Source organism: Arachis stenosperma, chromosome 4 (genome assembly GCF_014773155.1).
Source record: "Arachis stenosperma cultivar V10309 chromosome 4, arast.V10309.gnm1.PFL2, whole genome shotgun sequence".
NCBI classification, from domain to species: domain Eukaryota; kingdom Viridiplantae; phylum Streptophyta; class Magnoliopsida; order Fabales; family Fabaceae; genus Arachis; species Arachis stenosperma.
This window is the reverse complement of record NC_080380.1, coordinates 128,620,101-128,635,164: the sequence shown is the minus strand read 5'-3', so window position 1 is coordinate 128,635,164 and position 15,064 is coordinate 128,620,101. Positions and strand designations below refer to the sequence as shown.

At 40.7% G+C, this 15,064-nt stretch overlaps 1 non-coding gene across 1 annotated transcript; it reads right to left on the bottom strand.

The window, feature by feature from the left end:
• Window positions 1–14,613: 14,613 nt before the first annotated feature.
• LOC130977589 (small nucleolar RNA R71) lies at window positions 14,614–14,721 on the bottom strand. The gene has a single exon (XR_009085275.1). It is a non-coding gene; the product is annotated as a small nucleolar RNA R71 (small nucleolar RNA).
• Window positions 14,722–15,064: the final 343 nt, after the last annotated feature.

Here is a 15,064-nt window from a genome sequence, read left to right as displayed (position 1 = left end):
ATCACTCAACTAATATTAACCGTCCCTAGTGTTTAGTGTTCTGTTATTTTTTTTCTTTTTTATGTATGTAACTGCATCAATAATTCAATATGTTACTATTTGTATTGCATCTGATACTGTTTTTTTCTCTCACCCCGACAAAACCACGAGTTGGCTAAACATAATATAATAAAATTGAACGCATGCATAAATATATAAGATCAAAATTCATTCTGTGCTATGAACCTTATTCATAATTACAGCGTGCTTAGGCCGTTAAATTCATTACATGACACAATTCTGTTCATCTAATAATCTAACCGTTTGGGACCACACCCATAGAATAGAATAATCTAACCGTCCAAACCCAATACTATAAATAGAAAAAGAAAAATAATCGAAATTAAACAATTAAATTGATGTGATGCTATTTATTCCAGTTAAACTTATATATTAAAATGATGCAACAAGCTTAAAAACTCATAATGCACTCGTAAAAAAATCTGGATTTTATTCCTTTATCATGTGTGTTTAGCAAAAAATACTACATAGTCATGTGTAGTTCACCAGTGCAGCTGGAATCTGGGATACCACCGGCACAGCCATGCTCAATTTGGAAGCTATTTACAGTAGCATGCATCTCCATTGGACTCTACTTTACTTCGGCTATACAGATGTTTTGGCTACCACGCATTTGCCACATTCTCGGAGTGCCGGACAGATAGATTTCTATCGTTTGGATTGACGGACCCTTTTGTAGCTTTGTTCTCCAACCAGCCATTACCTACTATAGAATCTGATGCAGGTGCCACCGTCTTTTTATCATTGTCGGTGCCATCTCCATAACCATAGCTCTTTTGGCGATAGGCTTCGCCGCAGACATCGGCTATGCCTTTGGCGACGACCTCTCCAAGAAAATTCTGCCACGCGCCATAGTCACTTTTACGATCAGGTTCTGGATGTTGGATGCCTCGATCGTATTGACCAAGGCCTCCTGCCAAGCCTTCCTTATTGACCTTGCCAGCCACGACGAACGGAAGATCACATTGACAAACACGTTCTACACATTCTTCATGGCAGTGGAAAACCTGATGGGATTCTTCTCTGTGTTCGTGCATACGTTCCCATTTCTGGCGACAAAAGCATGCCACTCTGATGACTACTGCATATGGGTGAAAAGCGTATTATTCTCAGCGATCCTCCTTCTACTTTCTTTGAAAACTATGGTTCTATACTTCATCTGGGATAAGCCGGCATTATTTGAGGAGGAGACACATGAGGGGGAAGAGGAGGATGATTGATACCCGGTGGTTACATGCTTATGGGAAATTATAGGAGCCATAAAGGGCTTTAAAAAGCCCATGTTATGGGTGATAGCGATTGAGGCATTGAGCTGGTTGGCTTGGTACGGATTTTTTTGGTATATCTCTTATTGGATGCTAAGGGATGTGTAAGATGGGCCCCCTCTGCAGCCTGGGGTTCATACATTATTAATCACAGCCCGCGGATTTGGAGCTCGGGGTCTTATAATAACTTGGATGGTTATGGGTGTTACGTCCTTGGTTGTAGAGCCCATTGGACGCACAGTTGGTGGCGCCAAAACTTTGGGGAATTGGAAATTTTATTTTGGCTGGTGGCTTAACCATGACAGTTTGCCTTAGCAAGCTTGCTAAGGATGAGCGGCTCCATATCCATGATTTATTCGATACTCATCCGGCTTCCACCGTCATTCAGATTTTGGCCCACGGCGTATTTGGCATTCTGATGAGCAGATAATTTGTATGCTTTTTGGCATTGTTTTTAGTATGTTTTTAGTATCTTTTAGTTAGTTTTTAGTATATTTTTATTAGTTTTTAATTAAAATTCACTTTTCTGGACTTTACTATGAGTTTGTGTGTTTTTCTGTGATTTCAGGTATTTTCTGGCTGAAATTGAGGGTTCTGAGCAAAAATCTGATCCAGAGACTGAAAAGGACTGCAGATGCTGTTGGATTCTGACCTCCCTGCACTCGAAGTGGATTTTCTGGAGCTACAGAAGTCCAATTGGCACGCTCTCAACGGCATTGGAAAGTAGACATCCTGGGCTTTCCAGCAATATATAATAGTCCATACTTTGCCCAAGATTTGATGGCCCAAACCGGCGCTCAAAGTCACCTACAGAAATTCCAGCGTTAAACGCCGGAACTGGCATAAAATTTGGAGTTAAACGCCCAAACTGGCATGAAAGCTGGCGTTTAACTCCAGAAAAGGTCTCTACACGAAATTCCTTCATTGCTCAGCCCAAGCACACACCAAGTGGGCTCGGAAGTGGATTTTTCTGTCATTTACTCATTTCTGTAAACCTTAGGACACTAGTTTTACTATTAATAGGATCTTTTGACATTGTATCCGTACCTTATGACCTCATGACATTTTTACACATTTCATTGTATACCTTCCACGGCATGAGTCTCTAAACCCCATGGTTGGGGGTGAGGAGCTCTGCTGTGTCTTGATGGATTAATGCAATTACTACTGTTTCTCATTCAATCATGCTTGCTTCCATTCTAAGATAATACTTGTTCTTAATCCAGATGAATGTGATGATCCGTGACAGTCATCATCATTCTCAACCATGAACGTGTGACTGACAACCACCTCCGTTCTACCTTAGATTAAGTAGTTATCTCTTGGGTTCTTTAATCGGAATCTTCGTGGTATAAGCTAGAACTGATGGCGGCATTCAAGAGAATCCGGAAGGTCTAAACCTTGTCTGTGGTATTCTGAGTAGGATTCAATGACTGGATGACTGTGACGTGCTTCAAACTCCTGAAGGCGGGGCGTTAGTGACAGACGCAAAAGAATCACTGGATTCTATTCCGGCCTTATTGAGAACCGACAGATGATTAGCCTATGCTGTGACAGAGCATCAGGGACGTATTTTCACTGAGAGGATGGGAGGTAGCCACTGACAATGGTGAAACCCTACATACAGCTTGCCATGGAAGGAGCCTTGCGTGTTTGACGAAGAAGACAGTAGGAAAGCAGAGATTCGGAAGATGGAGCATCTCCAAAGCCTCAGCTTATTCTCCATTACTGCAAAACAAGTACCTTTTTCATGTTCTTTTGCTTTTTACAATCAATCCTGATAATTTCTGATATCCTGACTAAGATTTACAAGATAACCATAGCTTGCTTCAAGCCGACAATCTCCGTGGGATCGACCCTTGCTCACGCAAGGTATTACTTGGACGACCCAGTGCACTTGCTGGTTAGTTGTGCGGGATTGCAAAAGTGTTATTGCAATTTCGTGCACCAAGTTTTTGGCGCCGTTGCCGGGGATTGTTCGAGTTTGGACAACTGACGGCTTATCTTGTTGCTTAGATTAGGACTATTTTATTTTTGTTGGTTTAGAGTCTTTTAGTTGAGTCTAGTTTCATATTTTAAGTTTGGTGTCAATTGCATGCTTTTGTTTTTCTTTTAAATTTCGATTTTTTGCATGTTCTTAGTCCCTTTTTGATTCATAAAAATTCTAAGTTTGGTGTCCTCTTTGTGTTTTTCTCTTAAAATTTTCGAAAAAATTAGTGTTTGATTTCTAAAAATTTTAAGTTTGGTGTCTTTTTGTGTTTTTCTCTTTCCTCTTTTTAAAAATCAAATCTTTTTCATAAAATTTTTTCAATCATATCTTTTTAATTGCTATTTTCAAAATCTTTTTAATTAACTAATTGATTCAGTTCTCAATTTACTTTGATCTTATTTTCTTTTTTTTTTTCGAATTTTTTTTATTTTAATTTCCTTTTGTTTTAATTTTTTCGGTTATTTAAAAAAAAAAACAACACAAAAATTTATCTCTTTGCAATCATTCTCATTTCCCTTTTGTCCATTATGGACTTAAGTGGAATTAATCAGTCCAAGAGGACTCTGGGGTCTTATGCTAACCCCATCACAGCTGCATATGGAAGTAGCATCTGCATACCTCCCATCAAAGCAAGCAGCTTTGAGCTAAACCCTCAACTCATTATCATAGTGCAGCAAAATTGCCAGTATTCTGGTCTTCCACAGGAAGAACCTACTGAGTTTCTGGCACAGTTCTTACAAATTGCTGACACAGTACATGATAAAGAGGTGGATCAGGATGTCTACAGACTATTACTGTTTCCATTTGCTGTAAAAGATCAAGCTAAAAGGTGGTTGAATAACCAACCTACAGCAAGCATAAAGACATGGAAACAGTTGTCAGACAAATTCCTGAATCATTTTTACCCTCCAAAGAGGATGACACAGCTAAGGCTGGACATCCAAGGCTTTAAACAAGAGGATGATGAATCCCTTTATAATGCCTGGGAGAGGTATAGAGGTATGCTAAGGAAATGTCCCTCTGAAATGTTTTCAGAGTGGGTCCAGTTAGACATTTTCTACTATGGGCTTACAGAAAAAGCTCAGATGTCTTTAGACCACTCAGCTGGTGGATCTATACACATGAGAAAGACAATTGAAGAAGCTCAAGAGCTTATAGACACTGTTGCTAGAAACCAATACCTATATTCTAGCAATGAGTTCGTTCCAAAAGAGGAAGTCATGGCATTAGTCACTGACCCTAATCCTCAAGAACAGATGAATGAGCTTAATCAACAACTATTCCTGATGACAGAACAGTTAGCAGAATTTAAAGAGATGCTCTATGAGACTAAAGTTGCTAATAAGAGCATAGAACTACAGTTGAATCAAGCAAAGCAGCAAATATCTAAACAGATAACAGAGGAGTGTCAAGCAGTTCAATTGAGGAATGGGAAGACCTTGAATAACACTGCTCAAAAGAGTAAAAAGCCAAACAAGGAACAAGTGACAGAGGACAACCAAACCACTGTTCAAAATCCCTCTGAGGACAGTAAGAGCCCAGAGAGGAATATTGGCGTTCAAACGCCAGAAAGGGAAGGAAAGCTGGCGTTAAACGCCCATTCCTTGCCCGGTTCTGGCGTTCAAACGCCAGAAAAGGGGGAAAAGTTGGCGTTAAACGCCCATTTTCCACCCATTCCTGGCGTCCAAACGCCCAAGGAGGATCAGGCACCTGAGAGTGCTGATAATTATCCCTCTAACAAGGCTTCTTCAACCACTTCTGTAAGGAATAAACCTGCAGCATCTAAGGTTGAGGAATATCAAGCCAAGATGCCTTATCCTCAGAAACTCCGCAAAGCGGAACAGGATAAGCAATTTGCCCGCTTCGCAGACTATTTAAGGACTCTTAAAATAAAGATTCCGTTTGCAGAGGCACTTGAGCAAATACCTTCCTATGCTAAGTTCATGAAAGAGATCTTAAGTCATAAGAAGGATTGGAGAGAAACTGAAAAAGTGTTTCTCACTGAAGAATGCAGTGCAGTCATTCTAAAAAGCTTACCAGAAAAGCTTCAAGATCCTGGAAGCTTTCTGATACCATGCACATTAGAAGGCACTTGCACCAAGACAGCTTTATGTGATCTTGGAGCAAGCATCAATCTAATACCTGCATCCACTATCAGAAAGCTTGGGTTGATTGGAGAAGTCAAACCAACCAGGATATGCCTCCAGCTTGCTGATGGCTCCATTAAACACCCATCAGGCATAATAGAGGACATGATTGTCAAGGTTGGGCCATTTGCCTTTCCAACTGACTTTGTGGTGCTAGAAATGGAGAAGCACAAGAGTGCAACTCTCATTCTAGGAAGACCTTTCCTAGCAACTGGACGAACTCTCATTGATGTACAAAAGGGGAAAGTAACCTTGAGAGTCAATGAGGATGAGTTCAAGTTGAATGCTGTAAAAGCTATGCAGCATCCAGACACACCAGATGAACGCATGGACGTTGACATCATTGATTCTCTGGTAGAAGAGATCAATATGGCTGAAAGCCTGGAATCAGAGCTTGAGGACATCTTCAAAGATGCTCAACCTGATCAAGAAGAACTAGAGGAAGTAAAGGAATTTTCGAAAATTCCTCAGGAGGAGGATAAACCTCCCAAACCTGAACTCAAACCTCTACCACCATCTCTGAAATATGCATTTCTAGGAGAGGGTGACACTTTTCCAGTGATTATAAGCTCTACCTTAGATCCACAGGAAGAGGAAGCACTGATTCAAGTGCTAAGGACGCACAAGACAGCTCTTGGGTGGTCCATAAGTGATCTCAAGGGTATTAGCCCAGCTAGATGCATGCACAAGATCCTGTTGGAGGATAATGCCAAACCAGTGGTCCAACCATAGAGGAGGCTAAATCCTGCCATGAAGGAGGTGGTGCAGAAAGAGGTCACTAAATTACTAGAGGCTGGGATTATTTATCCTATTTCTGACAGCCCCTGGGTGAGCCCTGTCCAAGTTGTTCCCAAAAAGGGAGGCATGACAGTGGTTCATAATGAAAAAAATGAACTGGTCCCTACAAGGACAGTCACAGGGTGGCGCATGTGTATTGACTACAGAAGGCTCAATACAGCCACCAGAAAGGATCATTTTCCTTTACCATTCATAGACCAAATGCTAGAAAGATTAGCTGGTCATGACTATTACTGCTTTTTGGATGGCTATTCAGGCTACAACCAAATTGCAGTAGATCCCCAGGACCAAGAGAAAACAGCATTTACCTGCCCTTCTGGCGTGTTTGCCTATAGGAGAATGCCTTTTGGTCTGTGCAATGCACCTGCAACCTTTCAGAGATGCATGCTCTCTATCTTCTCAGATATGGTAGAGAAATTTCTGGAAGTCTTCATGGACGACTTTTCAGTATATGGAGACTCATTCAGCTCCTGTCTTAACCACCTATCACTTGTCCTGAAAAGATGCCAAGAGACTAACCTGGTTTTAAACTGGGAAAAATGTCACTTTATGGTGACTGAAGGAATTGTCCTTGGGCATAAAATTTCAAGCAGGGGAATAGAGGTGGATAAGGCAAAGGTAGAGGTAATTGAAAAATTACCACCACCTGCCAATGTTAAGGCAATCAGAAGCTTTCTTGGGCATGCAGGATTCTACAGAAGGTTCATAAAGGATTTCTCAAAAATTGCTAAACCTCTAAGTAATCTGCTAGCTGCTGACACTCCATTTATCTTTGATAATAAGTGCCTGCAGGCATTTGAGACCCTGAAAGCTAAGCTGGTCACAGCACCAGTCATCTCTGCACCAGATTGGACATTGCCATTTGAATTAATGTGTGATGCCAGTGATCATGCCATTGGTGCAGTGTTGGGACAGAGGCATAACAAGCTTTTGCACGTCATTTATTATGCTAGCCGTGTTCTAAATGACGCACAAAAGAACTACACAACCACAGAGAAAGAGTTACTTGCAGTGGTTTATGCCATTGACAAGTTTAGATCCTACCTAGTGGGATCAAAGGTGATTGTGTACACTGACCATGCTGCTCTTAAATATTTACTCACAAAGCAGGATTCAAAACCCAGGCTTATCAGATGGGTATTGCTTCTGCAAGAGTTTGATATAGAAATAAGAGACAGAAAAGGGACAGAGAATCAAGTGGCTGATCATCTGTCCCGAATAGAACCAGTAGCTGGGGCGTCCCTCCCTTCTACTGAGATCTCTGAGACTTTCCCAGATGAGCAACTCTTTGCCATTCAGGAAACTCCATGGTTTGCAGACATGGCAAACTATAAAGCTGTGAGGTTCATACCCAAGGAGTACAGCAATGTGCAAAGAAAGAAATTAATTTCAGATGCAAAGTACTACCTCTGGGATGAACCATATCTCTTTAAGAGATGTGCTGACGGAGTGATCCGCATATGTGTACCCAGAGGAGAAGCACAAAAGATCTTATGGCATTGCCATGGATCACATTATGGAGGACATTTTGGAAGTGAGCGAACAGCCACTAAAGTCCTCCAGTGTGGCTTCTACTGGCCTACTCTCTATAAAGATTCCAGAGAGTTTGTGCGTAACTGTGACAGTTGCCAAAGAGCTAGTAACCTGCCTCACGGATATGCCATGCCTCAACAAGGGATATTAGAGATAGAATTGTTTGATGTATGGGGAATTGACTTCATGGGGCCATTCCCACCATCATACTCAAACACTTACATTCTGGTGGCAGTGGACTATGTATCTAAGTGGGTAGAAGTAATTGCTACACCCACTAATGATACCAAGACCGTGCTAAAATTCCTCCAGAAAAATATCTTCAGCAGATTTGGTGTTCCCAAAGTATTAATCAGTGATGGGGGCTCTCATTTCTGCAACAAACAGCTATACTCTGCTATGGTTAGATATGGAATCAGCCATAAAGTGGCAACTCCGTATCATCCACAGACAAATGGGCAAGCTGAAGTCTCTAACAGAGAGCTAAAAAGAATCCTAGAACGGACTGTGATGGCCCGAAGAAAGGATTGGGCAAAGAGCTTGGATGATGCTCTGTGGGCATACAGAACAGCATTCAAGACTCCTATAGGAACCTCTCCATACCAACTGGTGTATGGGAAGGCCTGTCATTTGCCTGTGGAACTGGAACATAAAGCCTATTGGGCAACCAGATTCCTAAACATGGATGCTCAGTTAGCTGGTGAGAAAAGACTGCTCCAGCTAAATGAGCTAGAGGAGTTCAGACTCAATGCCTTTGAAAATGCAAAAATTTATAAGGAAAAGGCAAAGAAGTGGCATGACAAGAGATTGTCAACCAGAGTCTTTGAGCCAGGACAAAAAGTTCTGCTCTTCAACTCCAGGCTCAAATTGTTTCCAGGAAAACTCAAATCCCGGTGGAGGGGTCCGTATGTGATTACAGGAGTATCACCATATGGATATGTTGAGCTTCAGGATATTGATTCTGACAAGAAGTTCATTGTTAATGGACAGAGAATCAAGCATTATCTTGAAAGCAATTTTGAGCAGGAATGCTCAAGACTGAGACTTGAGTGATTCTTAGCAGAAGTCCAGCTAAAGACAGTAAAGAAGCGCTTGCTGGGAGGCAACCCAGTCATTAGGAAGGTATATGATTAGTTCTTACAGAGGCAAGTATCAAAAATGAAGGAATTCACAGAGTTACAGAAGGATTCAGCTCAAAAAGCAGAGAAAATGAGCTTACTGGCGAAAAAACGCCAGTAAAGGGCATTTTGGGCGTTAAACGCCAGAATGGGTATCATTCTGGGCGTTTAACGCCAGGAATGGTGCCATTTTGGGCGTTAAACGCCAGAATGGGCACCATTCTGGGCGTTTAACGCCAGGTGTGCAGCATCCTGGGCGTTCTGAAAAACGCCCAGTGATAAAGGTTTTCTGGCGTTTAACGCCAGTCAGGGCACCTGGATGGGCGTTAAACGCCCAAAAAGGGTAGCAAATGGGCGTTAAACGCCAGAATGGGTGCCATTCTGGGCGTTTAACGCCAGCTTGGTGGGGGGACCACAATTTTGTTTTCAATTCAATTTTTTTTTCAAACTTTCCTTTTCTCACCCATGCTTTTCTACAAAATCACACTTCAATCATTCATCATTCACTTTCAAATCTTCAAAAGTCAAAACCATTCTTCAAATTTATTTCAAATCAATTACAAACATTGTTCAAAAATTTCACCCTTTTCTCAATTTCTTTCCATATCTTCTCAAATCTCCTTTCAAATTTCTCTCTTCTTTTTCGAAAACTCCCCTTCCCACCTTATAAATACACGTTTGGCTCCCTCATTCCAACACACCATTCAAATTTTCTCTTCCTCCCCCTCTCTTCTCTCTTTTATTTTGCTTGAGGACAAGCAAACCTCTAAGTTTGGTGTGCTTTTCCGTGATCACTAAGCCAAGATTCATCAATATCATGGCTCCTAAGGGAAAACAAACCAATTTAAGAGGAAAGAAAGAGACTAATCCAAAGAATCTTTGGAATCAAGAGAAGTTCTTAACTAAAGAACATGAAGACCATTATCACAAAATAATGGGTCTGAGGTCAGTGATCCCGGAAGTGAAATTTGATCTGAAAGAAGATGAATATCCGGGGATCCAAGAGCAAATTCGAAACAGAGGATGGGAAGTTCTAACCAATCCTAAGACAAAGGTTGGAAGGAACATGGTTCAGGAATTCTACTCAAATCTGTGGTTGACAGATAAGCAGAGAATGACTGGAACCGCTTACCATACCTATAGAACCATGGTCAGAGGGAAAGTTATGTACTTTCATCTGGACAAAATAAGAGAAATTTTCAAACTACCTCAACTGCAAGATGATCCTGATTCCTTCAATAGGAGGATGGTGAGAGTAGATAAGGGGTTGGATCAAGTTCTAGAAGACATATGTCTCCCTGGGACTAAGTGGATAACCAATTCAAAGGGTGTTCCAAACCAACTCAAGAGGGGAGACCTCAAGCCAATTGCAAGAGGTTGGCTAGACTTTATTGGGCGTTCCATATTGCCCACTAGCAACCGTTCTGAGGTCACCATCAAGAGGGCAGTGATGATTCATTGCATTATGCTTGGAAAAGAGGTGGAGGTCCATCATGTGATTGCTTGTGAGATCTACACAATTGCAAATAAGAATTCCACTGAAGCCAAATTGGCTTATCCAAGCTTGATTTCCTTGCTCTGTAAAGAGGCTGGGGTGAAGATGGGAGTAGATGAGTTCATACCCATTGAACACCCAATCACCAAGAAGTCAATGGAAGGACAAGTGCAAGACAACTCCATCAAGAGGAGGGCGCATGAGTTCCTCCCTGAATTCCCTGAAATTGGCTACTGGGCCAACCTAGAAGCATCTATTAACAAGTTGCAAGAGACTATGGAGCAACTGAAGGAAGAACAGCAGAATCAAAACTGCATGCTCTGCAAATTGCTGAAGGAACAAGAGAAGCAGGGCGTGAAATTCAAGAGATGAAACGCCAAAAGCTCTCCTCTCAAGCTGAGGGAGCATCCACTTCTCAAAATCAAGGTTGTTGAGTGATGAGCGGATAATTTGTACGCTTTTTGGCATTGTTTTTAGTATGTTTTTGGTAGTTTTAGTTGAGTTTTTATTATATTTTTATTAGTTTTTATTTAAAATTCACTTTTCTGGACTTTACTATGAGTTTGTGTGTTTTTCTGTGATTTCAGGTACTTTCTGGCTGAAATTGAGGGACCTGAGCAAAAATCTGATCCAGAGACTGAAAAGGACTGCAGATGCTGTTGGATTCTGACCTCCCTGCACTCAAAGTGGATTTTCTGGAGCTACAGAAGCCCAATTGGCGCGCTCTCAATGGCGTTGGAAAGTAGACATCCTGGGCTTTCCAGCAATATATAATAGTCTATACTTTGCCCAAGATTTGATGGCCCAAACCGGCGTTCAAAGTCACCTACAGAAATCCCAGCGTTAAACGCTGGAACTGGCACCTAAATGGGAGTTAAACGCCCAAACTGGCACCAAAATGGGAGTTAAACGCCAAGAAGAGTCTCTACACGAAAATTACTTCATTGCTCAGCCCAAGCACACACCAAGTGGGCCCGGAAGTGGATTTTTATGTCATTTACTCATCTCTATAAACCTTAGGCTACTAGTTTCTTATAAATAGGACCTTTCACTATTGTATTTTCATCTTTGGATTGTTTTAGATCCTTTGATCATCTTTGGACATCTAGTTCTTAGATCATTGGGAGGCTGGCCTCACGGCCATGCCTAGACCTTGTTCTTATGTATTTTCAACGGTGGAGTTTCTACACACCATAGATTAAGGTGTGGAGCTCTGCTGTACCTCGAGTATTAATGCAATTACTATTGTTCTTCCATTCAATTCCGCTTGTTCTTTATCCAAGATATCACTTGTTCTTCAACATGATGAAGGTGATGATTGACGCCCATCACCATTCTCACTCATGAACAAGGTGACTGACAACCATTCTTGTTCTACAAGCATCTGAGGCTTAGTGAATATCTCTTGGATTCCTGATTGCACGACGCATGGTTGATCGCCTGACAACCGAGTGCTCGCCTGACAAACGAGCCAACCATTCCGTGAGATCAGAGTCTTCGTGGTATAGGCAGGACCTGATGGCGGCATTCAAGAGAATCCGGAAGGTCTAAACCTTGTCTGTGGTATTCTGAGTAGGATTCAATGATTGAATGACTGTGACGTGCTTCAAACCTGTAACCTACTGGGCGTTAGTGACAGACGCAAAAGAGTGATTCTATTCCGGTAGGGGAGGGAACCAAACCGGTGATTGGCAGCACTGTGACAGAGTGCGTGCATTAGCTTTCACTGCGCGGATAGGAGGTAGCTGCTGATAACAGTGAAACCCTACACGAGCTTGTCATGGAAAGGAGTAAGAAGGATTGGATGAAGGCAGTAGGAAAGTAGAGAGACGGAAGGGAAGGCATCTTCATACGCTTGTCTGAAGCTCTTACACCAATGATATACATAAGTATCTCTATCTTTACCTTTATGTTTATGCGTTTATCACCATATCTATTTGAGTCTGCCTGACTGAGATTTACAAGATGACCATAGCTTGCTTCATACCACCAATCTCCGTGGGATCGACCCTTACTCGCGTAAGGTATTACTTGGACGACCCAGTGCACTTGCTGGTTAGTTGTGTGAAGTTGTAGTGATCACAATTTCGCGCACCAAGTTTTTGGCGCCGTTGCCGGGGATTGTTCTTGTGTATGGACAACTGACGGTTCATCTTGTTGCTTAGATTAGGCATTTATTTTTCTTCAGAGTTCTTAAGAATGAATTCTAGTGTTTCAAGGTGATGTTCTTATCATCACCAAAGCTGATTGATCATCATCAATTTAGCTCTTGAATGCAATGTCTTGCTGAAGCTTAGCTAGCTATGTCTAATTCCTTTAGACTAAAGCTTTAGACTAACATTGCATGATTCCTGGAATTCTCATTAAGAATTTTGATACCTTTATTTTCCCTTTCACTTAATTTTCGAAAAAGCACAAAAAAATTACAAAATCATAAAATCCAAAAATATTTCTTGTTTGAGTCTAGAGTCTCATCCTAAGTTTAGTGTCAATTGCATGTTCCTGATCTTATTGCATTCATGCATGTGTCCTCATTAATCTTCAAGTTGTTCTTGATGATTTTCTTGTTTTGATCTTTGAATTCTATTGACTTGAGTGTTTTGTTGTTTCTCATATGCATTCTCATTTTGTTAGTGTCAGTAGTATACAAACTGCTAAGTTTGGTGTCTTGCATGCATTGTTATTTGATTTTAGTTGCATTTTGATTATTCCTTATTATTAAAAATCCAAAAATATTTTTAATTTGTGTCTTTTCAAGTCAATAATACAGAGAATTGAAGATTCAGAACATACAGCAGAGGAATTGCACAGAAAAAGCTGGGCGTTCAAAACGCCCAGTGAAGAAGGACAGACTGGCGTTTAAACGCCAGCCAGGGTGCCTGGTTGGGCGTTTAACGCCCAAAAAGGTATAGGTTTGGGCGTTAAACGCCAGAATGTGCACATTCTGGGCGTTTAACGCCAGGATGGCTAAAGGGGGAAGATTTTGTTTTCAAAATCAATTTTTTTTCAAGTTTTCAAAGTTTTTCAAAATCAAATCTTTTTCAAATCATATCTTTTCAATCAAATGTTTTCAAAATCAATTTCTTTCCTTTTTCAAAGATACTTACTAACAATTAATGATTTGATTGGACATTTTTTGCCTTTTCTGTTGAGGAAGGTTTTATGTTTGAATCATATCTTTTCTTGTTTGGCAAGTCATTAATTTTTTTAAAATCATATCTTTTCAAATTGTTTTCAAATCATATCTTTTTAAAATTGTTTTCGAATCATATCTTCTCAATCACATCTTTTTAAAACCAATCATATCTTCTTAACCACATCTTTTTCAAAATAGTTTTCAATCAAATCTTTTTGATTTCTAATTTCAAAATCTTTTTCAAAAATCACTTGATTTCTTTTCCATTTTTATTTTCGAAAATCAATTAAGTGTTTTTAAATGTTTTCAAAATCTTTTACTTAATTTTCGAAAATCACTTCCCTTCTTCTCACATCCTTCCATTTATGGACTAACACTATCCCTTAATGCAAAATTCGAACTCCATCTTCTTGGACAAGTTCGAATTTTCTACTTCTGTTTTCTACCTTTCTTTTCCTCTGACACCTCAAGGAATCTCTATACTGTGACATAGAGGATTCCATATTTTCTTGTTCTCTTCTCTTTCATATGAGCAGGAACAAAGACAAAGGCATTCTTGTTGAAGCTGACCCTGAACCTGAAAGGACCTTGAAGCGAAAGCTAAGAGAAGCTAAGACTTGACTCTCTGTTGAGGACCTGACCGAATTCTTCAAGGAAGAAGAACCCATGGTAGCCGAAAACAACAACAATGCCAACAATGCAAGGAAGGTGCTGGGTGACTTTACTGCACCTACTCCCAATTTCTATGGGAGAAGCATCTCTATCCCTGCCATTAGAGCAAACAACTTTGAGCTTAAGCCTCAATTAGTTTCTCTAATGCAACAGAATTGCAAGTTCCATGGACTTCCAATGGAAGATCCTCATCAGTTTTTAGCTGAGTTCTTGCAAATCTGTGACACAATCAAGACTAATGGGGTAGACCCTGAGGTCTATAGACTGATGCTATTCCCTTTTGCTGTAAGAGACAGAGCTAGAATATGGTTGGACTCTCAACCTAAAGAAAGCCTGGACTCTTGGGAAAAGCTAGTCAATGCCTTCTTGGCAAAGTTCTTTCCACCACAAAGATGGAGTAAGCTTAGAGTGGAAGTCCAAACCTTCAGACAGAAGGATGGAGAATCCCTCTATGAAGCTTGGGAAAGATACAAACAATTAATCAGAAAATGTCCCTCAGACATGCTTTCTGAATGGAGCATCATAGGTATTTTCTATGATGGTCTCTCTGAACTATCTAAGATGTCCTTGGATAGCTCTGCTGGAGGATCTCTTCATCTGAAGAAGACGCCTACAGAGGCTCAAGAGCTAATTGAAATGGTTGCAAATAACCAATTCATGTACACTTCTGAAAGGAATCCTGTGAACAATGGGACTAATCAGAAGAAAGGAGTTCTTGAGATTGACACTCTGAACGCCATTTTGGCTCAGAATAAAATATTGACTCAACAAGTCAATTTGATTTCTCAAAGTCTGTCTGGAATGCAAAATGCACCAAACAGTACTAAGGATGCTTCATCTAAGGAAGAAG